Consider the following 25,772-nt stretch of genomic DNA (forward strand, 5'->3'; position numbering starts at 1 on the left):
TACAGGAGGCAGAGATGAGGCTTTCTGCTTTGTGCCCTGTTTCCTCGTGTTCCTTTTGTTTTTTCCTGAATTTCTTTTAAGGTTCCCAGTTTTCTGTTGGGGTTTGACATCGATCATGGGCAAGCATCAAAACTTCAGGTAGCTACCTTCGTGTCCTGCTTGTGGAGTGGATGTACAGATGTGTGTGCTCCATCTGAAAGGCACTCAGTGACAGCTTTATGGGAACTTTTTTCACTTCCTTTGGAAGGAAAGGCTGAGCTTGAACCTGGGGCTGCTGCCTGTTACCCTAGCTGTTAAAAGGCAGGTAAAATTTCAACTACGATGTTACTAACAGCAAATGTTATTTGGTGTTGAAGTCATGCTGGAAGTGGTTCAAGATGGGTGTATTTGATTTGTATTTGGGGGGAGCACCATCTTGCTGATCTCTAATTTTATATTTTTGCTGCCTGGCTGTGAGTTAGGATTGCAAAGATAAAGCAACCTGGGCTTGCAGTTATGGGAAACTAGTTCATTCAGAGCCTGTCAGTTCATTTGTTAATTTGTTTGTCTGTGTTCTCATGGATTTGTAATTGGAAGAAGTTTTTAAACAAAAAGGCTTTTCCTAGCCTTCCTCTGCTCTTCTTGTTTGCAGTGAGTAGTTGAAAGGCTGTCAGCAACTGATTTGACAGGAGATTTGCACGTAGTTCTTAGGAAGCCAAAATGCTATATCTGATGGTTTTTGTTCCATGGTGATAACTATATAGGAAAGGATGGGTAGAATATTTGGTATTAAAATGCTGAAGGGTGCTTGTCTGGACTGTTAAAGAATGTGTGTGTCCAGACTACAGCCAGGCAGGTTCAAATGCCATCTTGTGTGGAGCATGCTCCTGCCTCTGGGTTCCTCCCTGCCCTTTCCTGGGCTGCAAAGCTCTTCATTTCAGCCACCAGACAGTGATGTACTGTTAAATTCCCCAAGCTTTGCTAATTACTTCTTGGAAAGCTTCTGTAAATACAGCCTTGGGGACGCCCTGACCTGTACAGCATGTCTGGAAGGGCAGCTGGCAGAGAGGTGAAGAACTCGCTTTGCACAAACACTTTTTATTACTCAGATACATTCACTACTCCTGAAGTCACTTCAGCTGCTTGGTGGAAGTTGTCACTGATCCAGATAAAGTCGATGCCCTCCTTAACCTAAAATCGGAACAATATGCATGTTACACACTGTGCCTGTTCTCCCTGTTCTGAAACTGGTTGTTGTGCATGAGGAGGTTAAAGAAGCCAGAAGCAGCTGTGAAATGGAGAGCAGTAGGCAGGGTGGATATAGACTGACAGGTCTGGGCACAGCGGTCAGCAGGGAAAGATGCCCCTTATCAGTTGTGGTACCTCACTTGCTCTTCCTCCTGATGTGTTTTATTTTCCGTGTTTTAGTCTTCTGTGGAGTTTCTGTGAGCAGGCAGCTGAAAATTGGGAACGCAAAAGCACTGACTCTGGTTTTGCATTGTTCTACAATTTTTGCTAATGCTGTCCAAGCCCCCAGACAGTTTATCTGGCAGACCGACTGCTAAATGGATGATCTAATTCCCAGCCAGTGCTGTGATCTTAAATATCACTGTACATCACAGGAATTACTTGAAAACTGTTGTGTATTCCTTAAGCTGTCAGTGTCCTTTCGGCATCCTCTTTGTGCTCTTTCATCTTTAAACACATGTTCTGAAGCTCAGATAACTTGCCTGTTAGCAGCTATGAGGATGTCTTTTCTCATCTCCTGCTCCTTAACCATAGCTGTACTGGCAGCTTGAAAGCTGTTTACAAAGGAGATGAAGCAAGGAGCTGTGTTGCAGTTGCTGTAGCCTCTGTTTCTCTAAATACTTTTTTCTTACTCCAGCAATATTCAACACGAGTTCATGTGTGTGCTCAGTGAGGATGTCAGCTTGCTTTCAGCTTGCAAAGCTGGCATGTGATCTCTCTGGTCGTAACCCTGAAGGACAAATTAATGCTATGGGCAGATCTGCCAAAGGTGAGGTGAGGTCCTTAAACCACTCCTAGGTGTGAAGCAGTGCCCACGAGGTGGGTTTGGGGGCTGTTGGTGAGGGGGTGACTGCCCCAAACTGAGTTCAGATTCTGTAAGTGCTCTATTTTTAGAGAAGTGGTGGCATAGGTAAATTGCATAAGGCATCTTAAGATAATTGCAAAATTGCAGTTTGTTTATAAAAATACAATTTCCGTCCCAGCTTTCCCCAAAGCATTCTGTTGAGAGACAGTTCGTATAATGAAGAGACAGCTCATCAGATTATTAATAGTGTCATCTGTTTCATTCTGAATGCTATGTTAAAATAAAGAAATAAAGGAGGTATAGTACAAGGATAACAAACTTAACACTTTTGTGTCTGTTCGTTGACTAAGTTCTGTAGGTTTCAGTTTTACAGACTACATCAGGCAGTACTTCAGCAGCCGGTGAGAAAGGCAGCTTGTCTCTGCGTGGGGGAGAAGTGGGGGAGAAGTATGTGATGTGCTCAGCTTCTTAACTCAAATGCACCACTGTGTGCACACCAGTGCCTTGTAAAAAGGCAAGGGACAACAGCAGATGAGAGTCATTGTTTGCATTTCTTCACTGTAAAGAAGTGGTTTAATTAGGGAGCTTTAATCAGTCTCTTTCCTCTGAGCATTGTTAACTGCAATCCAAACTCAAACAAAACCTGCAGCTCTTAAACTTCTTAAACACAGAATGCAGGTCATTTGGGTTGCTGTTACAACTTAACTCAAGAGCTCTGGTGTTGGTTGCCTTGTGAAAATAGGATACTGCTGGAAAACCTGGTCTGAAGCTAAAAGACAGTGGCTGCTTTGAGAGCTTTCTATCTGGGTTTTATTCTTGTTTTCATCAGTTGATGCTGAAAATGCTTTCAGCTCTGTGCATTCCCTGCTGGTGCTTTGCTCCTTGCTGCTGCAGGAGGTGGGCTGCTGGGGCAGTGGATTTCACTTTGTTGTTCATAGCAGGGTCTGCCAGACAAAGTATTGTGAAACAGGAGGCACTGGTTCTAGCTGGAGGGTTTCATAGAGGCTGTTGAATTGTTACACATCCCAGAAGTGGACAGAAAGTCTCTTTTCACAGATGTTTCTCTTACATAGATCAGCTCCATCTGCTTCCCTTACCTTGATAGAGTAGTTGGTGGGGAGAGGTTGAGTTGAGCTGAGCTTGCATCAGAGAGAGGATGCACAGTAATTCAGGTTAGGGGAAACTCAAGGGGGAGTTCACAGCTTGGCAAGCTGTCACCCTGGTCCTTCCCGGCACACTGGTCAGAAGAGAGAGGCCAAGGAGAGGGTCTTGAGTCAGGCTTCCTGTATCTCTCACCTCCCTGACTGCTGGGGGAGGGTCAGGTGAGCAAAATCCCTCCCGCTGTAAGAGCAGAGCAAGTACCAGACAGCCTCACAATGCTGAATGTGTGCAGGTCTGTGGGGCCCGATGACATGCATCCGGGGTGCTGAAGGAACTGACTGCTGCGGTTGCCAAGCTATTCTCTGCTGTGTTTGAAAAGTCCTGGCTGTCAGATGAAGTTCCTGGGGAAACATCACTCCCATTTTTAAGAAAGGGAGTTCCAGGGAACTACAGGCTGGTGTGCCTGGGAAGGTCATGGAGAGGATCCTCTTGGAAGAGATGGTTAGGCACGTGTGAGATGCAGAGGTGATCTGAGGCAGCCAGCACAGCTTCACCGAGGGAAGATCATGCCAGACTAAAAGAGGAGAAATTTAGGTTAGAAATCAGGAGGAAATTCCTTATACAGAGGACCAAGAGGCCCTGGCGAAGTCTCCCAGAGAAGCTGTGAGTGCTGCTATTCAGCCAGTATTTGCTTCTGCCTGGTAATTTGGGGTTGAGTGAAAATAGATGCTTCAAAGCAAATCTGTATTGAATCCCATGTTGGGAGAAATTTGCAGTTTGAGGTGCAGAAATCTTGGGGAAAAAAATCCACATCCTGGGCAGAAATTTGGAGATGCAGACCTGTGTGTTGGCATGCTGCGCCAGGTATGCATTTTGCACCTGATAAAAGTAAGCTTGTGTCCACTCCACATAAGGTGAAAAATATGTGTGTGCTAAGAGATTGATGAAGCTAAATAGGTAATTAATAAAAAAGCTGAGTCTTTTCCTGTTTATCCTGGTAGGGGTAGTTTTGCTGGTGCTGTTTTGGGAAGTAACACATGCGGGTGACCAGGACTGTCTTTTTCCAGAAGCACAAGCAGCTCAAGGTGTGGGCTTGACTTAGTTCATAGGCAGCCTGAAGTTATGCTTCCAGCTGAGTGTGGGGTCTGTGCTTTTACCTGCCCACAGCCTCTTCCGCCCTGCATCCTTGGCTTGGGCAACTGCAGGGCTACTGTTCCAAATAAATAAATAAATTAATTAAAAATAAATATATATACATTTGCATTAAACACATTTTTGTATCTGTCATTCCTTGTGTCTTCGATGTCAATTGTGCCTCTGTCCCAAAAAAAAGAACAGGCTCAGTGAAGGACAATGGGGGTCAATGAAGGCATGGAGCAGCTTTTGTATAAGAGGAGCTGAATAAACTTCAGCTTGGAGAAGAAATGGTTAGAGTGGGGGAAGTGAGAATGTTATGGAAAGTGTGAGCAGAGCATGACTGTACCCAGGCCCTCCCTGCTTAGGTTAAAAATAAGAAATGAAGAAGCAACAAGCTTATAATGGGAAAGCTTTACATTTGGTAAAGCTTTCCTTTCAGTGCTGCACAGGTTGCTGCATGTGCTGTGATGAGGGGTTAAGCGAAGACTGGATAAAACCTCACCTTGGCTGTTTGAAGCAGCCTCTTCTGGCTCAGAGAAACGTTACCGAAGTGATGTTTTAGAGGGAGGTAATATCAGCAATGTTAAACTTGCTGCAGAAACTTGAAATTTATTATGTATGGATGTAATTAATACCACTTTGCTCTTTTCAGATACCATCTTGTATCTATGCTGTCTAGTATGCATCTAGGGCTGCAAGTTGGAGGAACAGATTAAACGTGAGACTTCTTGGCTTCTGCGTGACTTGAGGTTGTTGTTAAGTAATGAAGAGCAGATATGTACTGGCAGAAAATTCAAGTGCTTGAAGATTGGTGTTTAAGAGCAGATGATAGCTGAAGTTGTCTTGGATAACTTGTTGCCTTGCTTCATCAAAGATTTTTAGTCTGTGAGGTGGTGCCTGGGGTGAGTCAGGTAGGAGGGGAAACCTTGTACCACATGCTGCAAAGTTTGTTTGCTTGGTTACTATGTGAAGCAGTCATACTTCCTGGAGACTTTGGGGCTTTTGCTGGAGCATGAAGCTGAAGCTCCTGAGTATACCCAAAAATGCCCTGAAAATGGAAGAGGCAGTGGTCCGCACACTGGGAAATCTTGGATGATGATAGGCTTCATCCTAAGGCATGGATTTGGTGGTTTGCATGGGAACCATGAGAGCTGGTTGGAGTGATTTACCACTTGTCTGATGCTCTTTTCTTGTGATTGCTCACGTCTATTGCAGCGAAGTTTGTTTCCATAAAAGCTAGAAAACTATTGGCCTGCTTTCCTTCCTCTAATAGCCAAGTGGTAGTTTATAACACAGTAAGGACAGTATTGCTGAATGTGCTTGGACTAAATTTGCTGGAAGAAACTGGGAAAGCACAAAAAAAAAATGACTTGGGAAAGCATGTATTTAATGTACAGTGGCAACTGATTTCTAGACAGTTTGATTGAGGTAACTCTCCATCCTTCATTTTTAGCTCCTTGGCTTTGCCACCAGACAGAATAATCTACCTGTGGGATTAGAGCTATTTTGCTCACACTAGGTGAGGATTAGGTTGAAGTATTTTCACTTGCTAAAACTTTTGCAGTGTAACCTGATCTAAAAATAAAATAAAATCCCCCCCACAGCCCAGTTTGGGCTTCCCAGCATAACTTTTCAAAATATATGAGGCATCATCTGGGCCTTTGACTGTGCATTTGCTGTTCAGAATGTTGAAGCTCATCTGAGAAACTTTGCAAACCATAAATGTATCTCCTGCATGCATCTGTCAGGCTCTGGAAACTTACTAGGTGATGTTTTTTTCTTACTTCTTAATTTTAAACTCTGTCATCTCTTTTATCCTCTGATTGTTTTATGTGATTTCTGACTTGATCTTTAATTAGAAATGTCTGACATATCTCGCAAAAGCCCTTGGTTTTATATTTGTATGTGCTGATACTAGTTAGGATTCTGCTTCTTTTGGTTTTCTTTTTCTAGTGTGTCACTTAAACCCGCCACGTGCACTGTTACCAAACCTGTCAGCTCCTGTTGTGCCCACTTCCCTATTACGAGTCCTTCTAAAGCCCAAATATACTTGGCTGAGGGCTGGCCTGCAAACTCCATTTTTGCTTTGGGGGCATCAAGAGCTTTGAGAGACTTGATTAGATGTGACAGACAGAATTGATTTTGCTCACAGATCACATGTGCTGGAAGAGGCTGTGGTGGAGCTTTGCTGCGTGGCAGGCGTCATGTTTTGCTGTTGCCACTGTTAGACCAGAGCATCAGTGAGCTGCTGATGTTTCAGTTCTGTAGGGACTGAGTGTGGGGAGGGATGGTGCTGGTGAGTCCAGCTGACTCACTGTGATGTATGCTACATGTGGTTATGCTGGGTGAGGGTGAGTGCGACTGGCTCCCCAGCACAGGGGGGCTTGGAGAAGTAGTTCTGTATGTTCTGGCTTCCTGGCTGCAGGGCGGTTTGTTGATCAGTGCAGTCACCTTAGCAGGCTGCTGAGCTGCCATTTGTTGCGCTTCTTGTGTTGTCTCATTCAGGTGATAGTGCTGGCTTATCTAACATTGGTTAGAAATGGCTGAGGATCCCTTCCTAAACTGCCCAGACTTTTTTGAAAGTAGAGGAGAGAGAATTGTGCTAACGGAAAAGATCAGAAAATCTGGTGAAGTAATAGAGAGAGCAGTATAATGGGATATGATACAGAACGCTGATGTAATGCAAATAAAGTGAAGTGTGTGCAGTGGATGAATGTATTGGAAACAAAAACATCATAAGAGAGGCGTGGAGTTTAAAGTCTGCTGCTAAAGATTACTGAAACAAATTACAGGAAGTTTGCTTTTGAGGACAAAATCATCTATGCATTCAGGGAGAGGAGAGTAGCATCTTTGTGTGAGTGCAGGCTCGGTGCCAGAGGATTGCTGCCCTATAACCAGAGGTTTATGATTTTGGTTATTTAAATAAATGTAGTCAGTAGATAGAGAAGGTGGCACCTTCACTTAGATAAGACTGAATGCCGTATGAGCTACCTCGTAGCACTTTGTCCCAGCAAAAACCTGTGCTTTCATCTTCAACATGGTTTTTTTCTCAAGAAATATCTGCAGCTTGCCATGTCCATACCTTTTAGCCAGTATTGTCTCTAATGTCCTTCTAAAATTTTATTATTGCACTTCATTGGTACTGTCAAGGTTTTGAATGGGCAGGTGCTGTTAAATGGATATACTTTTTTTTTTTTAAAACGTTTTTGCAGTGTTGTGAACATCTTTGTCTGGGGTAACTTTTACATTTTTATTTTTGGAGCCATGGATATGTAGGTTTATGGTTTAAAAGAATTAAGTGCTTAGTAGTTTAAAAGACACAAACAGGGAGGAAGGGCTATGCTCTCAAAACAAACCAAACAATTCAAGCAGAACTGGAGCTATGGCAAGGCACAGCTTCCTAACAGCAGCACAGACCAGAAACGACTGGGGAAGCGGAGCCCTGGTGCTAACAGCCATTCTCCAAGGAGACTTGCCATGGTCTCCTCCTTTGTTTGCAAAATAATGCAACAGAGGGAAAAATCATAGAACAGAGAGTCGACTCTGCCAGCTGCTGCCATTAGTGATGTTTTCCTATGGTAGCTGTGGTGGGTGCATGTGAAACGGGGAATACTGGCTGGTGCCTTTGGGTTTCTGTCTGAGTCATGGTACCACTGTGTCCTGTTAGCTGGTCCCATAGGTGTGCATACAAGTACGTTTGCATTGTAGCTGTGCTTGAACCCAGCTACAAAATGAATGTTGAGAGAGCCTGTCAGGATCTGTGGGCTCCCATATAGCTCTTACACTATCCCCACAGCCTTTGCAAAAGGACCTTGGAGGTGGCTGGGGAAGAGATGTTGTGTAGCATCTGAATTAGAAAGGCAGAAGGTCACCTTCTGGGGAAGTAAGATTAGGAGAGGACTCAGTTGGACCCATACAGGTAGGGATGATTCCCCACAGATCACCCAGGCACTTGCATGGACATCATTTGCCATTTCTCTGTCTTCATGCACGCACTCCTGACTTGCAATATGGGAATTTAACTTTTGTAATATGGGAATTTAAATTTTGTAAGGAATGTGCTTTCAGGTAGAGGGTAGAACAAAGCAAGATGCAGCTGTTAACTGACAGCTCCTCTGGCTCAAGTGGAAGAGTCCATTGGCTTCTGAAAGCACAGAAAGATGTCACGCAGCTTGTGGGATTCCATTGGTATGTATGTGGTGAGTTTGTAGGTGTGGAGGGGAGAGCTGGAGCAAGGAGGAATTGTTTGAACAGGTGATGATTTGGAACAAGTGAATACTGTAGGCTACTGTACAGCTAGTTGCGCCAGAATTTTGAGACGCAGGAATCCTGCTTCTCACTGCTCTTTTCTGGACACAGTTGACCATGGAATAAATGAAGATGCTGACATGGTCAAAATTACTGGGGGAAGCCTTTTATGGCACAGTGCTAACACCAAGTGAGTCATATCCTTATAGGCAGCTGCTTCATGCAGGGGCTGGCCAGTTTTCTTTCTTTTGTTTAGTTTCCTGTTGGCCTCATAACTCTTCTAAGTGCAACAATGAGCTGGCTGGGTTGCACCTAAAGAATTACCTCTGTGGGAATGGAAATGAAGAACAAAGCCACTGTGTCCAATAGATCTACTTCTTGCTTTTCAGCCTTTAATAAACCTTTATCAGGGAACCTTTACGATCAGCATTCATTTAGAATCACGGAATTACTCAGGCTGGAAAAGATCTTAAAAGATCATCAAGTCCAACCACTACCCAACTGTAGTACCCAACTCTAACAACCCACTACTAAATCATGTCCCTGAGCACCACGTTTTTGCTTTTATTATTGTTGTTTGTTTAAGAGATGCATGATGGCTGCAGAAACTTGCCTTTTTATTTGCTTAGTTGTATAGCAACTGTGCTCGTCAGCTGTGATCTGAGCACCATGAGAAACTAGGCAGCACAATGACTTCCAAAGGGCTATGGTGAATATGTTGGTATTGACAGCAATTCATAAATAACGTCAGTCTTTTCTACTGAAATCTTCATGAGTTCATAAAATCATTGATTATGGGAAGGCCTGTAGCCTTTCTTATCCAGAAGGAAAAGCCACTGTGTCCACCTGAGTCATTCTGTCCTGTCACATAATGTACTTTAGGAATTAATGCAGTTATTTTTGTCACTAGGTGAATGATCCAAAGTTACGGTGAGGTTCTGTTGTGAGAGCCTGCCATGAGGAGGCTGGCTTGTCCTGCAGTGGTCCTTTGGCAGGAATTACACGTCTCTGATTTGGGATCACTCAGAAACTACCTGTAGGGACTGGTTGTAGCTGCCTGCTTCTTTGAGGCAGATTTTCTCTGTTGGCTGTATTTTCTTCCTGTAGCTTCTGATCCCATATACTTCTATGTGTGTGTGTCTGTGTGCATCAGTTCCTTTCTTTCTAATACCCACTCTAGCCCTGCGGCTTCAGCAAAATGTTCATTATGACACAAGCTGCTCTGCGGGGTCGATCAGTGCAGCAGTGATCTGCTGGACTTCCCAGTGTCCCTTTCCGTTTCACAGAGCAGTGGCTGAGTCTGAACATCAGGTACATCTGTTGGCTGGAATGCTGCTCTTGTAGCAGAGCTCTCATTTCTGGGGAAGGCTGCTGGCTTTGCAGGTGGGTTGGTGCATACAGACCACACAACTTTGCTGGCTGTCTGTTCTAATCAGTAAGCAGCCCTGAAACCCACTGCACAGAACTCCTAGGGAACAATCTTACCTACTTTTCACCTAAATGGGCTGGTGAATATGTCAAAAAGATGAAACAGATGTAGAGGCTCAGTGTTACCAGCCTGTGGGGGATAGGGTGCTTTTGTTCATGAAAGCAGGTCATGGCAGTGTTACATACTGAGAATCCTCCCTGTTGCCTGAAGCCTGAATTGGGTGGTGTCTGTGTGGTGATGGCTGCTAATGGTGGTGTTAAGCAGCATGTTAATTGGCCGAGGATCACCGGGAGCAGTTTGGTTCTGGAGGACAACCTGCGTTCAGCTTTTGCAGTAGAGCTGGAGGCAGCTGGGAGTTGAAGGCCAGAGACTTTCCTGCTTGCCATCACTTGACACAGCTCTCCCCATCCCAAGGGTGCTCCATGCACGAGAAGCAAAACGCCTGCTTTAATGAAATCCCAGTGACAATATGCATTATAGAGACAGTGTTGCTGATGCTTTTATGGCACTGAGGAGGTGAGTTGATCTGTAATTAGCATTCTCTCTTTTTCTTTGCAAGTCTGGGGAGTTGTGTGGTCATCAGTATGTTAGGACATCAGTGATAGTTGTCTGTGTCTCTTCTTGCTTTCTTGAAAAAGTTTCATCCTTCAGCTTGTAGACATAATTCAGAGCACTTGTGGAATAGAGGGGTTTTTAAACTGTTGGTGTTCATTGAAAAGGTGATGTTCAAGATAATAATAAAACACACAAAACAGAACAACTGAGCAAAACAAAACAACAACAAAAAACAACATCACCAAAACACATAACACAGGCAAGAGAAGTGGAAGCTGTAAGAGTGATAAAAGGAATCTGATGATACCAAGCAGTCTGATGAAACTTTGGACTAGTGTTTCCTCTATGTCACTGTGGGGAGAAAAGACCCATTATGAAAGCATTTTGAGCTGAAGTGTAGCAAAGGTGAGTTACAGAGTACTGGAAACTGAATCTCAATCTTGAGAATGAGACAGCTTGTGAGTTTTTTCTGGCTCACTCCCAAGCCTTCTCATCTGAAGGCAGAACATTCTCAGCTTTCCCACCCTCTCCCCATAGCAGAGAGAGTGCAGTTCTTTAATCATGGTTGTTTTGCTCAGTCATGGAAGTTTGATGTCAACCAGAACCATGGCTCCTTCTTAGCAAAGCTGCGTGCTGGTGCCTAGGGTTATGCTTCCCCAGGTGAAGGACTTCCCTTTGCATTTATTTGAACTTCATGAGGTTCCTGTCTGCCCTTTGCTCCAGTCTGTCAAGGTTCAGGGCAGTGTGACCCTCTTGTATCAGACACTTGTCCCCATTGTGTCATCTGCAAACTTGCTGTGGGTACACATAGCCCACCATCCAGGTCACTCACTGATGCAGAGGTACAACAGAGTTAGCTCTCATATCAATGCCTTGGTAGACCTCTAGTAACTGGCTTCCAACTGCACTTGGTGCTTTTGATCACCACCTTCTGAGCTGCTTTCAGTTCACTTATCTAGTCCATATTTTATTTTGTCTGAGGTTGTCACAGGAGATGGTGTTGCTAGTATTATAATGTCAGGACAAGCAACATTCTGCTGCCCTCCCCTCTCCCACCAAGCCACTTGCTTCATCATACAAGGCGGTCAGGTTGGTGAAGTGTGATTATTATTTTTTTTCCCTTCATATATCCATACTGACTATTCCTAATAATCCTCTTGCCCTTTGTGTGACTGGAAAATTTTTCCAGGATTAGCCACTCCCAGCGATCAAGGTGAGGCTGACTGGCCAGTAGGCCCGTGGATCCACCTTCTTGAAGACAGGATGACATTTGCTTTCCACCATTGGAAACCTCTCCTAGTTGCCATGACTATTCAGAGATAACTGAGAGGGGCATCACACCATTAGCCAGCTCCCTCAGCACTTGTGAGTGCATCTGGATGAGTCCTTTAGGCTTGTTCATGTACAGTTGAAGTGTTCCCCAACCTCTTCTTCATCCATCAATGGTTTGTTATCCTTGTGCTGGACTTACCCTGTTGTGTGTGGATCATGAGATTCTTGAGAGTCAGTATTACCAGTCGCCTTTCACATCACTCCCCATATTCATTTCAGAAGGTCTTTGGCTTACTTCACTCCAACCCTGCATGATCAGACAGCATTCCTCAATTCCATGTGTGTCTCCTGCTCCTGCTGCGATCTTTTTTTTTGCACTTGAGTTTGCTTGGGAGCTCCTTGCTCCTCTTTTCAGGCTTTGTTCCACCTCCTGCTTGTTCAGTTGGACCATTCTTCAGCTTGGAGGAGGTAATTCCATAGCAGCAACCAGCTCTTTTGCCACCCAACCGTGCTGAGCGTTCAGCAGGCGTGTGAGAGCTTTCCCCTTAATGGCCTGCAGGTATTTCCATCTGCTTACACACCTTGTTCAAGTTTTGCTGGTGGGTTTGGCTTTCCTAATGTTTAATTTGGATGTGCAGAAATGTAGTTTGTAAGCTACCAAGATGGAGTCTGTCTTAAGCAGAAATAACACCTCTTTTGGCAAAAGCCAGGAATCGAGTCTCTATTTCTGGATAGGTGCAGTATTTTCCTTGGAGCATTCAATCTGGCCTTAGTGGCTGAGTCAACATGGTGCACGTAGCTCTAGAAAAAATAAAGATTTTATTTCTATTTTATGTTCTTCTCTCCTTATGTCTTTCCTAATGTAACAAAGTGTCCCTGTCATTGGATGGATTTGATGTTTACCTTGGAGCAGTCAACCTGGTTTTAGTGTCTGAGTCAATGTCTTGCATGTAGCTATAGAACAATAAAGACTTTCTTTCTCTTTCATATTCTCTCTCTATGTCTTTCCTAATGTAATTCAGTATCTACAACAGGGCGGTTTTTCTTTCTCCTTCTCCCCTGGAATGTGTGTGTATATATATACACACACCCTGTTACATTGCAGGAGTATTTGCTTTGAAAGAAATTTCTCCATCTGAGGCAAACCCAAACCAAATGTGCAAGATAAAGTGTTTGTTTTTTCTTCTCTTAACAAGAAGAGAGTCTGATGAATGGCAGAAAATGATCACCTGGGAAGGACAGTGAGCCTGTGAAGGGGAAGTCTTTCTCTGTTCAACTATTCCAGGAACAGACTGTGAACTTGAATTAAGATTTTTTTGGAGCCATATTGTTAAATATGGAGGCAGTGTTTTACAAAGGACCTGTGATTCCAGCTGATGAAAGCCTTTAGTTGTGGGTACAATGGATCTTTAATAATCCAGCAAGATTTTCTCATCTAATGTTTGGATGTAAAGCATCAGTATTCAGGGATTGCCAGTCCCTCCTCCCATCCATGTAAGAGCTGTTGCAGCAAACCTAAAATTACTGTAATTACCTAGGGAGGCCAGGGAAATCCCCCCACTGAAAAAGAAATATAAAAGCCATTATTGCACCATGGAAGATTTCATTGTAATAAGACTGAATTTTAACTCTTTGTTGGCATTCTAAGCAATCTCCAGGTTCTGCAAAACTTCCCAACACTATTCCATTTTTTTTGTGTTCAGTCTAAACAGTTAATTTGGATGAAAATTCAGCATATAGACTAAATAATCTTTGCTTGTGTTTATAGGGTAGTTTGCAAAAGCAAGCACCTTGCTTTTCATTTAAGAATCTGTTATCTGAGGTCTTAAGATGCGTTTGCTACGTTTTGCTTGAGCAGTAGAAGATGAAGTAGCACTTCAAGTTCTGAGGTTCTAAGCTGGAGCAGTGCATGTTTAAGCACCGTGTTTTTGTAAAAACACAGACAAGCAACTTATAATTGCTACATAGATAAATGGGACAAGAGAGCAAATTCACCTCTTCAGAAAACTCACATGTTTATCTTTAGTCTTTTGAGTTCTTTTAGGCTCGTTGTAGAATTACGTTTTTGTGAGCTGTAATTGTAGAGGTAAGACATTTCTGGTGATTCTTCTGAAGCACGGTGTTTAACTGTCAAGGGAAGCTCTGCTGAATATTCTTTTGAATTAGGCCTCTCTGGTGTGGGTGGGGAAAAAATAGTTTCTTCTTAGTCTAGGAAATCATAGTGTGCAGCATGATAATGTCCAAGTAGTGTCATCCTTTGGGAGCAGCGAAGAACTTCAAAAAGAAACAGACGCTTCCTGTGGCTTGAATTTCCAAGAGCACGGGAAGGATGATGGAGTTCAGTTTATTTACACATCTGCCTCACCCAGCATGGACCAGATTAGCTTGAGTATTTCTGGATTTGGATAATCCATTGGGAATAACTGAGTGCTACAGGATAGCAAGGAGAATGATTCTCCTTGTCTCTGTTGATTATCCAGGGACTTGCAAGGTAGTACTGAGATCAGAATGGCATGGTGGTTTGCTCTCAGGCATACAGGCATCTGGTAAATGTTTGGAAGGTATGAATGTAGAAAGGAAACCTTTCTGACTGGTGTCACGTTAAAGAAAAAGAAAGTCAACTCAAATGCCACCATGCAAAGAGAAAAAGATTTAAGATATTTGACCATAACTTAATTTAACAATCACTGTTCTGTGTATACAGCATAGTATATTTGTTTTGTTAATATTGAGAGAACTAGCAGATTCTCTAGTAGGGCTGTACACAGGCTGTCGATGTATTCTTGGTCGTTAAAGCTAACTGTCTTAAGGAGGAGCAACTTGAACTGAAACCTGATACTTGCAAATGAAATCTGTGCACGTTCATCCTTCTTAAGTTCCCAGCTCACTTAGCAGCATTTAGCAGAACTCAAATGTGCCAAAAAATACAGTCTTCTCGGTCTGTGGTGCATTAAAGCTGCTGAGCCTTGGCCATGGTGGGAGCAGGATGACTAACCCTGCTCAGCTTAGTGCCCAGCATTGTAGTTAGACACAAATTCTGGTGCTTGTAGTAATGCATATAAGAAATAGAATGATTTGGAATCTTGCTAAATGCTGAATTTTTTGTGGGATATATCAGTGGTGTTGGTGGAAGGACTAGGTAGTGATGGTTCTGCAGAATCGATACTTTTACTTTCTACTAGGAGAAAGTGGAATTAGAGCAAATGGCAGCCTGATCTGTAAATACCTTCCCCAGAGGGAAAACCTATCATGAGTGAGAGGTCCCATTTGGAGGTCTCAGAGGAGACTGTGGTAAACGCTTCCCTGTGAAGCAGCCACAGGTGACGGGGCTGGTTAGTTTGGGAATCTGTGTGGTGTTAGTGTCTCCCAATAGCTTTAGCCAGTTTTGAGCAGTCAGATCGAAATAAAGCATAGCTGACATTTCGTAACTTTTGCTGTATTAGAATCTCCACTATGTTCCATGCTTGCCTGTACCTTGTACTTCTGCAGCACAAGCAGTGCTTCCTACGCATTACACGCTCTTCTGGTAGGACCATGTCCTGCTATGTCCCTGGTGTTGGGAGCACAGAGGTTGTGCTAAGCACCCAGCACTTTGATCTTTGTCCTTCTGTGTTTCTTGTCTGCATCATGGCAGTCAGGGCTATAAAAACAAGATAGAGCAGGCCAGTGTACAGAAATAGGAAGCAGGAATGCTTTTATAACTAGCAACTGGCAGAGCTGCCAGTTTGGCCACGTTTTGGGCTGTTCCAGAAGCAGCCTGTGCTGTTGCGCTGCTGTGTGTTTGCCCTTCCTGGGGAGGAGCAGAAAGGGCTGTGTACACATATGATCTTCTCATCCTTCTGCAGTGAGTGCCTCGGGATCGCCGAGCTCCATTCCATGTGCTTACCAATCCACGTTCACTGGATCAGCCTTTGAAACCAGCACTTGCAATGTCCCTGGGAGAAGCAATGCCAAAGGAACACGTGTTAGGTGGTGATGTTGCACAGCTCCCTCCTGTGAGGCACTGATAGCGCCCACTGTGCTGCCACGGGATGCGTAATGCCAGGCCGTGTTGCAGATAGCTCCTTATCGCTCCTCTGGTGGTGTTCCCCTGCCCTTAGGATGGCGGAAGCAGATAGATGAAGCTGTCTCTGTCTTCAGAGTCTTTGAAGAAGGTACGCAGCCCTAGGGTCTGCCTCCTGGACCTGACAGAAAGAACAAGGTGCTCATTGTGGGAGCAGCAGGGATCAGTTGTGTGTTTAGGAGCACCTCATGACCCTGTTGACACGCTGCACAAATATTTTGCAGGCTAAGGAGCTGGATTTCTATCTGATTTGCATTCAGTGCAACTCTCGTGGTATGCGAACAGTGATCAGGATGTGAGGCTGAGCTGGTTTATCATTGATGGGGTAAAGCCTTTTCCACAGGCAGAAACCCTGTCACTGACCTCTGGCGCAAAACTAGTACATATTAACTCTTGCTTTTTTAAAAAAAATTGTTAATTTCACTTTACTGGAAAGTGCTTTCGGGTGTTCTAGGTTAATAAGAAACTCCTCTGGATGGTAAGAGAGTGTCTGCAAAGCCTGCAGTTGGCATTTGCAGGAAGGCGTGGTGCTGCTGAAGGATATAGGAAATCCGAGGAAACAAATATTTCTCTAACTTCTCTGCCCCTTCTTTGCATAGAAACCAGCATTAACAATTTCAGATCTCACTGTTTAAAACAGGGATTGCTGGGCAGGCCTGTGAGCCAGAAGTTCTGTGCATTAGTGAGATGTGTGTTTAGTTTGAACTGCGTCATTTTCTGAAAGGAAGAATGTTTGCCTTGCAGTGCTGTGCGTAAGCCCCAAGTATGGCCATTTTGGCTCTGTTTATGCATAATAAATCAGTGACTTGCTATATTCAGCCAGCCTTGTCTCAGATCAGTGAGGCCGCTTCTTGGAAAGGTTCTTTATTGCTCCTGGATGGCAGCAGCTGCCTTCCATCCTTACGTGCCATGTTTCTGATTAAGGCAAACACAGCTTGCTCTGTCAAAGGCTTTACAGAAGCCAGAGCACCTGCTGTGTCCCAAACTGCTGGTATAGAGAACCAGCAGGGTCATAGTGAGATGTAGGGCAGATAAGAAAGGAATTAACTCTTTGATGGAAGATCAGTGTGTCCCATTACAGTGTTTTGAAGAGATGAACTGTTAGGTGCCTCCAGCAGAGGCATTTGGGTTGAGGTTTTGGTTTTGGAACAACTAAACCAAACTGGCATTCCCTTGTGGTGACTTCTTCAGTCGGATCATTTGGACACACCTGGATAATGCGACTTCCGAGAAGTAAAATAAGTGGCTTGAGAATAGGAGTGGCACTTGGCAGGCTGGGAGCTGTAGGTGTGGATGTGAGATGGAGTCACACGTGGAAAGCTCCCTGCCATGTGACAGGTGTCCCACTGGCTGCAACGCTGAGTTTGAAAAGAGCAGCTTGTTCTTTGTCGCTGTTATTGAAAGCTTCCTTCTAGGTTAACCTGTGATCACAGTGGCATTAAACACTTGCTTTGATCTGGCTGTCTCGTTGCATGTGGCCTGTGTGAACGGATGGCAGTAACACACTGTGCCACCCTGATGTTTTCTGAGAGTTACACTCCACTGTGCCATCCCAGAGTCCCTGCTGAGGCAATGCAGGTGTTTCACTGGTGATCCCAAGGACAACAGCTGTGAGGTTTCACCGGCAACGGCAGCAGGACGTACACAGCCTGCAACATGTGGGATGAGCATGTTCACAAAGATGCTTCCAGTGAGATGAGGCTGCAGTGAAATTCAGGCTGCTTGCATTGCTTGCAGCACTCTCGTTTATCTGCAGCAAAAGGTCTTATGGCCTGGAAAACCTCAGGTTTGTGCAACCCCCCTGGTGTTTCTGCTGAGCTTTTTACAGTTCCGTTGCAGCGTGCACCCAGGGAGCATGGCTGCTTGCAATCCCTCTGAGCCATTGCAGTTCAGTAGAGTCCCATGACCGTGTGCAGGGTCAGACAGGAGGGAGAGGCTGGGGAGCTGCCCTGGGACTGCCAGAGTGTTAGGTATTGCAAAACTGGCATTGGGTCAGAGTACAGCCACGTGTTGAAATACAGCAGCACAGCGTATTTCCCTAGTGCCTCTCTGGAGGAGGAGAGCAGGGGAAGCTTTTAGCTGATCTTGCAGGTGACTGGTTTGGTGGCAGGCTGTGTGACTGTTATTTTTGCTGTGATTTTAAAGTACACCTTGCATACGTGTTCCAGCAAGCTGAAATTAGCTTCTCTGTTGGCAGAAAGATTTCTGTTTGGGTAAAGTGGTTCAACTTAAAAGCAGGTTGAGTTTTTTATAGGGAGAGAAACAAAAGTGTGGTTTCCTCTGGACATTGCTCTGCGAGTCACACGTTGTATGACACAGTGTTGCTCTCTGGAAGTGCAATTGCTGGAGCTGATGAGTGTTTCATGGACCTCGAGAGTCACCCTTTGTGTTGGATACAGCTAAATGCTTAACCAGGCAGTTATGGAAGTTTGTTTGAAAGATGGACTGGCAATTCTACAAGGTATTCATTAATGCTTCTAGTGTATGTCAGAACCCAATTATGGAATATTTGATGAGCTTTCTTCTGTTTCAAAAGTAAATGTCCTCTCTTAACTGCTTTGCTCATAGAAGTGGTAATGGCTATTAATGCTGTAATACAGATGAAGTAGTTTTGGATTTCCCTCTTGAATCTAGTTAGAAAAAATGACAGGATTTTTTTTTTTTCTGGTTGTCCACTGCACTTGTCTTTTTACCTACTAGCCTGTTTAAGATCACGTTATATAAAGGAAGAATATACACATCTGCCAGCTGAAAGCTCTGGGAAGGGTAGAGCAGTGGTGGCCAGAACAGCTTTGTTTCAGAGATGTGGGTTTTTACTTCATTAATAAGAAGTGCTTCACTTCTGGGTCACACAACTGAGAGCACTAAACAATAGTTCACAGCTGTTTAAAACTTACCAATGTTCTCAACTTCGTGTTTGCTTTAAAAAGGCATTTCAGCTTAGGAAAAGTGATTTAAAAACCCACCTTGGAGCTAGAAGTAATAAGCTTGAGGAGATGGGTTTGTTGCATTCACAGCATCTCTGGAGAGATTTGTGCTACAGATTGCACAGAGGGTTTAGTATAAACTAGGCCACTAGATTTGGGGATGAAATGTTGAAGCAGAGTAATAGGCAGCAGTTTCCCACTGGTGTTGGCTTGTTTGGCACATCATGGCACTGAATGCTAAGTGAGGGAGAGGATTTGATGCTCAGAGCAAACAGCAATCAAGTACAGAAAGAGATGTTTCCTTTCAGATGGTCAGGCAGTTGTGTTGTGGTTAAGACTAAAAAACTTCACTTTGAAGAAAATGGGCTATATATTTGAAAGTGCTTAAAAATATGTCCTCAAACTGTTTGTTGAACGCAGTGCTTTAAAGCAAATGATGGTGGGATTAACTTCTTTATGGTCTTGTGGCATATTTTTGCTGGTTTGTTGCATCAGTAACCAGAATCAGATAACTTACAACACTGCTTAAGAGGTTTTTAGGATACTTTCTCTGGGAGATATGAGCAGTGAATGTGGGGATTTACGTTGCTCATGTGTAGCAATCTGAATGGGACCTCTCTGGTAGATGATGATCCGAGAAATACAGAACCAGGCTGAGCTCATACCTGCTTTTGCATTGTGTTGGTGGTGATCTGTGGTAGCCAGCAAGAAGCATGCCTTTGTGTTGGCCCTGTAAAATGCGTCCTGAAAAGGCAGGAGTGTAGCTGCTTCATTGAAGCCCTGCTTTGCAAGGAGTGCTTCTTAGTAATTTAAGGGGAAGCCCTTTAAAAACTGACTTATCTCACCTCTAAGCTACTTCTTCTTTACCAGTTGCTTTTAAATTTTATTTTTGTTGACCTCTTCTTTTCACTGAGTTCGGCTTTGTGGGCATTCTTCTCTCTTTTTTATAGAAAACCACTTTTACAGCTCTGCTTTTGGTTTCCTGTCCAAGCCAGTGGCTCAGCTGGAGACAGCATTGTCACCCGCGAGTGCCATGCATGCAGAAAAGCTTGCAAGTTCCTGGTATTTCAAGTTATCATTGAAGCCATGCCACTGTTTTCCTTTGTCTGTGTTGTTGTGCTGGGGATTTGGAATGGGTCACCTTGGTGTAAGTGGGTATGACCTGTTACTTCCACTAGACTTTACTTCCCACCTTCCTTCCTGATGAGCATGGAAGGAGGTGACCCAATATAATCTACTTGCTGTGACCTTTTGCTTTTAGTACTTAAGCAGATTTAAGATGCCGGGACAGGGAAGGCCTTTCCCCAGCTAGGCTTCAGGAAGGATGCTCTCCAGCCAGTGTCAGTGCTGCTGGAGCTACAGAGAAACATTCGTGCTGAAGCTCATAGTAGCTATTTCTTTGAAGTGCTAGCAATCATCCTCAGATCTAGCATTCTGTCACATAGCTCATCTCCTGATTAGGGACAAACAGGCACACGCTCCGTGGCTGACTTCAGGCATTTTTGTGGTGATCATCATTCACAGCAATGCTTGGGAAGGTAGATGTGAAGCAAAGCAACTGCCACGTAACAGGAAGCACAACTCCAAGATGTTCCATCCTTTGGAAGAAAAATGATACACATACAGCCACTTCAGGCTGTCCTCCCTGGTAGCCCTTTGTCTGAATATGTCCTGGCCAAAGTCTGTAGAAAAGGGAAAAATGACAACTAAACAACAACAAAAAAGCTTTGCAGGTACTTTGGAAAAATTCATTAAGCATATTTCTTTTAATTTGTTTAGGGTTGTATGTGATGTTAAGTTGCATCTGCCTGAACACATGCAATATTTAAATACATAATGATTAAATGTGTTTAGAAGGTGTTTCAACAGCTTGCTCCTAATTACCTGCAGTCGTCAAGATGCCCCCTTCTCTTAGTCCCACCTCAGCCATGGGAGAACAAGGCTGGCTGCTTTTTGTATCTTCTAGTCTCTAAACCCATACAGCCATAGGTGGCTAGGAAAATACAGCATAAAGATAAGACCTGTGGGAGCAAGCAGGAGCATTTGGTCAAATCTGAATGCATTTCTTGTCAGAAGTGATTTATTAATTTGGCTGCTATCCTCTGCCCTGTTGTTATGTATTGACCCAGGTAAACATGGTGTCATTCGTGCAACAAGGAATCTGGCCTGTAGTGTGCCATGTAATTAGTCCTGAAATTTCTCATCTATGTGCTCAGTGGGAAGAGTTCACAGAATTGATGCTGAGTGGCACTGAAGACATCTGCAGGTAATTCTGCTCCAGAATCTCCCTGTGGAAGTGGGATGAGGTTGGGCAGATCCATCACTGAGGTGTTGGTTTGCATACACAGACATACATTTACCCACACTGAGACCTCTAGGCATCGATTTTTTTGTGTGTATGTGTGTATATGCACACACACGCATACACACATAAATGGAATGTATTTTTAAACTGGGGTGGGATAAGCGAGCTTTGAGGCATTCAATTCTGCTTAAAGTCCCTTGTTCATGTGCCTGTTGATTTGGTTATGCAGATTGAGGCAGGAAAGCGGATAACGATAAACCACATATCCAGCACTACTGGGTAAATCATTAACACGAGGTCTCAGTGCCTGCAAACACCGCTAGAAAGGTTCCTCTTCCCTAAAACTCCCCTCTTCCAGGAGGTAAGAAGCAAAGTGATTTGCAGGTCTTTGTTTAGCTTGTGGGCTTTTGTTGCTGGTGTGCATTCTGTTCTGGTTGGGAAGGCAATGGAGTCCAGGGGGCTGGGAATAGGAGGGAACCTCCTTCCCTGCGCCAAGGCACACAGCCCTCACCTCAAACTGGATTAGGAAGGTGAGGCAGAGGGGGAAAGCCAGGCTTTCAGTGGAGTTCACTTACATTTTGCTGTTGCGCTGGAAGAACTATAGGTAGGTAACATTCTTATGTCGTATGAAGAAGCAAGAAATGTTCTGCAGCAGCTTGGGTGGACGGGGAAATTAGCGTCCTATCTCTGTTTGTTGAAGCAACTGGAGGCCAGGAAGGAAGGAAGGAAGCAAACAGCGATAAAGATGTGTAGCTGTCCACACAGCAGCGAGTGCAGTGTGTCCTTGTGGGCTGCTGCTGTCTGGGTAGCGGGGAGCAGTTCTCAGATCTCCCGGCTGGGCTGCTCACCACGAGGCTTTGCTCCTCGGGCAGCAGCAGCCACGGAGCACCCGCTGAGTCCCATCACCTTTTGCCACAGAAGCATTACTCAGCTGCCCGTAAGTACTGTGACTCAGTAGAAAAGCTTAATTTTAAATGAGTTAATGGCTGATGGGCTGATTTGATTGGTGGCTTTGTTTCCTAGAATCCAGGTGGATTGAATCTGCCAGTTTGAGCTGTCTAGGCACCTTGGCATGCTTAAATCTACACCAGGGTTTGCAGGCATTTAAGAAAGGGCTTTGTCCAGTGTTTTGATACTTATCTGTCCTGTCTGCATGTGCCTTAAATTCTATCAGTGACATTTCCAATAAGCTTCTTTTGTTCAAATAATTTGTACTGTAGGTAGCGGGTAACACACAAAAACATGTTATAGGAGGAAGAGTAAAAGTAGCTTCATCTTCTGTATTTGTGGCTGTGAGAATGAAAGGAAAAGGGCTTAGTTCAGAAAGGACTCAAACTGTTCCAGCTGCCCACAACCAAAAGCATACAAGGCTGAATGAAGCTGTGCAGCCCTGAGACAGAATCAGTGTCTTAGCTTGCTCTCAGCAAGTCTCATCTCAAGTGCCCTTTGAGATGCTGAGCTCTCAGCCAGGCCCCCTCAAGTGACTGACCTGCCTGCTTTCCACTTCTCTCCTGGAAGTGTGTGCTACTAAGACTCTGAGAGCCCAGCTTCTTGCTGGTCCATGCGGCTGGCTGCCCTGCACAGTCTGTGCTCTGCATCCCCACAGAGGTTCAGAACAGTTCTGGCCACATAGGAAAGTGCCCTCCTTGCTTGGCTGACTTTACAGTGACTACGCATTTTAAAGCCTGTCATTTTAAAGCTTCTCAGCTGTGTGAAGAGAGAATTCAGGGTTTGTTACGTATGCCTAATACTGGGGCACGTGGAGGACATGGGCTCAAACCTTCCAGTGGTCAGTGGGACCTGCAGCCCTGCATCCCGTTTCTGTCAGGTTTCCTGCAGCTGAGTTAGGCGCTGGCTGTACTGCGAGCTGCTTCTCCAGTACCTCTGTGCCTTTCTCCTTGGACATTTTAGGGATAAGAGGTGCCATCTGGGACTTCAGCTGCTTTAAATGAGCTGTGTCAGGAGAGCAGCAGTCCTCTGGATAGCCGGGTAGCGATGCTCAGCTGTCCTTGACACAAGACCTGAAGGACGGAGAGAGGGAAGAGAGCCCAGTTTCGGCTATCTTGAGTTGTATGTGCAGGGGAGCACTGGAGAGCGTATCAGCTGCTCTGTTGTCACCAGCTGCTCTCTGCAGCTGCCTGCATGGCAGGGAACGGGGGAATGACTCCACTTAAAAATAGAAAGGGAGATTAGGAAACTCAAGGTACGGTTTCGACACGCAGCTGAGCTGCTCTGATGACTCGCTGCCGCCACTGAAAGGGGAAGGACTTGCTTGTGCTTGTGTGACTGCGCAGCTGGTTTGGCTGCCTCACCCAGCAGAAAGCCCAGCCAGGAAAATAGGAGTTTTCCACCATGTGGTCACACAAGAGAGAAGGGTGGGGATGTAGAGCTGGAGGGGAGGGGATCTGAGTGCCTGCAAGTAGATGGTTTAACTCCTCTGGAACAGGTAATCTGAGGTGTGCGGGAGCTGCATTCAGGTGAGCATCTCAAATGCTTGGTGTTGTTACTGTTTGCTCTCAGCATGCTCAGCTTGGGGTGAAAGCAGCTGCAGTGTGTGTGCGGCTGTTTGTAGCTGCGGCTCGTTTAGTTTTCAAGTCGGTCTGTGTAATTTAAGTACAAAGTTATAAGGAGATGGACTTTGCTGTTTGTAGTGCTCATATTCTGGTAGTCGATGGGGAAGGTTTATTGGAGGAGCTTGGAAAACATTTGAGAAGTACTGGAGCCTTACTTTCACTTACTGAATGTGTTCTGCCTGGGTACGGTATTATACAACTGTAAGAGACTTCAGTGTGCAATAGGCATGTGAAATGTTAGGAAGAAGCTGGCAGCAGGCTTCCAAGGGTGAATATATTGTGTGCACTGTGGGCTGCGTACTTCTTAAGAATTGCTTTTAGAAAGTTTCCATTACATGGTGTCTTGTCAGCAGCTCTTCACTCTCTCTTTCAGTCTAGTCTTTGTACTTACCACTAGTCCTTGTAACTTTGAGTATATTTTCTATGGCCTTTCTAAAATATGGACAAAAGCCAGTTGAAGAAATCCAGTTTTCTTTGCTAGAAAGTTTGTTTTCTGATGTTTTTGTTGTTGTTGTTGTTGGGTTTTTTTGTTGTTGTTTTGTTTTGTTTTTTGGTCGTAGTTCTTTGTGGGTTTGTATTTTGTTGCTGGTGGTTGGTTGGGGTTTTTTTTGGCCCTGTGTTGGTCAGCATTGAGAACAGTGGGATTTCTCAAGCTGCTTTTTGGTTCAGCAGAGTTCCCGATGTCGCAGCTCTCCTAATAACCAGTGAAATGTCCTATCCTAATAGTACCAATATAAGAGGGGGGCATTCCAGATGCTTGGTACAACAAGTGTGCTGCACCAGCTGCTGTTTTTCTGCATGGGGCATGGAGAAAAAACAGCATTTAGTTCAGCACATCTTGGTAATGTTTACTGATAGAATTCTTAGGCCAGAAATCCTGTAATGTAACACTTTGCCTGGACAGACAGCTTGGAGACAAACAGTATTTATTCTTTTTAGGAGGTTGTGTGCATATGGCTGTAGAGAAAACCTGTCTAGAACTCAGTGAAGTTCTGTACCAAGTAAAATTCTGTGATCTCAAGTGATGAATTCTAACAACTGAAGTTCCTCTTTTCAACCTCTGGATGAGAGTTCTTCATTCAAGAAGCCAGTTCTACTCAGTTCAACTTCAAAACGTTTCAAGATGCTTTCTCCTTTGGTACTGGTTAGCTTCTTGTAACCAGCAGTACAGAGGATCTGTTAAAAAGATCCCTTTAGCAGTGCAAGTAGATTTTTCATCAGTAAAGATGGCAGTGTTGTTAGATTTAGTTTTTAGAAACTGTGAGGTTTAACTCAATTCAACCCAGTTTATTTATACCAGGGAATCTAATGCTTTGTGGCTAGTGAGCATTAAGTAGCTGTGATGAAGACTTCCTAGCACGACCACTTGTTTTGATGCATCTTTGATTTTGATTTCTTACTCTTTTTTTTTTTCCCCCATATTATTTCTAACTCCTTTTGTATCTTAATTTTTTTTCCTTCTAATTTGAGAAGCTTTCTGGGGGCCTTTTGTTTGTCTGTTCTAAGCTTGTCACACCATACCTGAACCGTGGCAAGGCCCTGGCGTTCTTCAGCCTTCTCCATGTGGGTCCCTTGCTGTACATCGGGTAGAATAGCAAAGATCTGATTTGAGCAAACCTCAAGGAACTGTATTTTGTGTTAGTACAGCTGCTGAGAGATAGTGGGGAGTTGCTTCAGAAGAGGAGGGCATCTGCCTCTGGGAAGCACTGAAGCTAGGAGGTGCAAATACTCTATTGCAAACTCAAATCGAGAACTCAAAGCAACTTGCATGGGGCTGCGTTTTGGATGAAAGAAAGAGCTGTTCCAGGAGGCTGGAGTAATCCCTCAGCCAGGAGAAAACTTTGTGCCTGTTTTGATTTCTGAGCTACTAAACTTACGTAAACAACCCTCTCCTAAACCATAAATATTTTTCAGTGGTAGGATTATCTTCCCATGTAATCAAATTACAGCTATTTAGCAAAGGGACTATTTGCAAGCTTTTGTCACACTGTGTGGCGGCCTGGTTTCTGCAGCTTGTGAGAGAAGGGTGGGAAAAGAATGGATCCAATAATTCATTTAGTCAGACTGAAAGCGGTGTTACCGAATGTTGGAAATAATCCAAGTAATTTTTGTCAGGACGGTATCTCTGAT

General features: G+C 44.3%; 1 protein-coding gene across 7 annotated transcripts in view; it reads left to right on the top strand.

The window, feature by feature from the left end:
• SGMS1 (sphingomyelin synthase 1) overlaps positions 1-25,772 on the top strand; it is a 76,895-nt gene that overhangs the window by 22,056 nt on the left and 29,067 nt on the right. The window contains exon 1 of one of the 7 annotated variants that reach the window (XM_042862942.1): positions 21,372-21,430. The exons of 4 other annotated variants lie outside the window; for them this stretch is intronic. The gene's annotated coding sequence lies outside the window, so the exon portion shown is untranslated. Of the gene's footprint in view, positions 1-21,371; positions 21,431-21,848; positions 22,007-23,463; positions 23,547-25,772 lie in introns of those variants that run through there. 2 more of the 7 variants (XM_042862940.1, XM_042862937.1) reach the window with 2 other exon arrangements.

This window comes from Lagopus leucura, unplaced genomic scaffold, assembly GCF_019238085.1.
Source record: "Lagopus leucura isolate 7727_CA_CO unplaced genomic scaffold, USGS_WTPT01 Super-Scaffold_739, whole genome shotgun sequence".
NCBI lineage: Eukaryota > Metazoa > Chordata > Aves > Galliformes > Phasianidae > Lagopus > Lagopus leucura.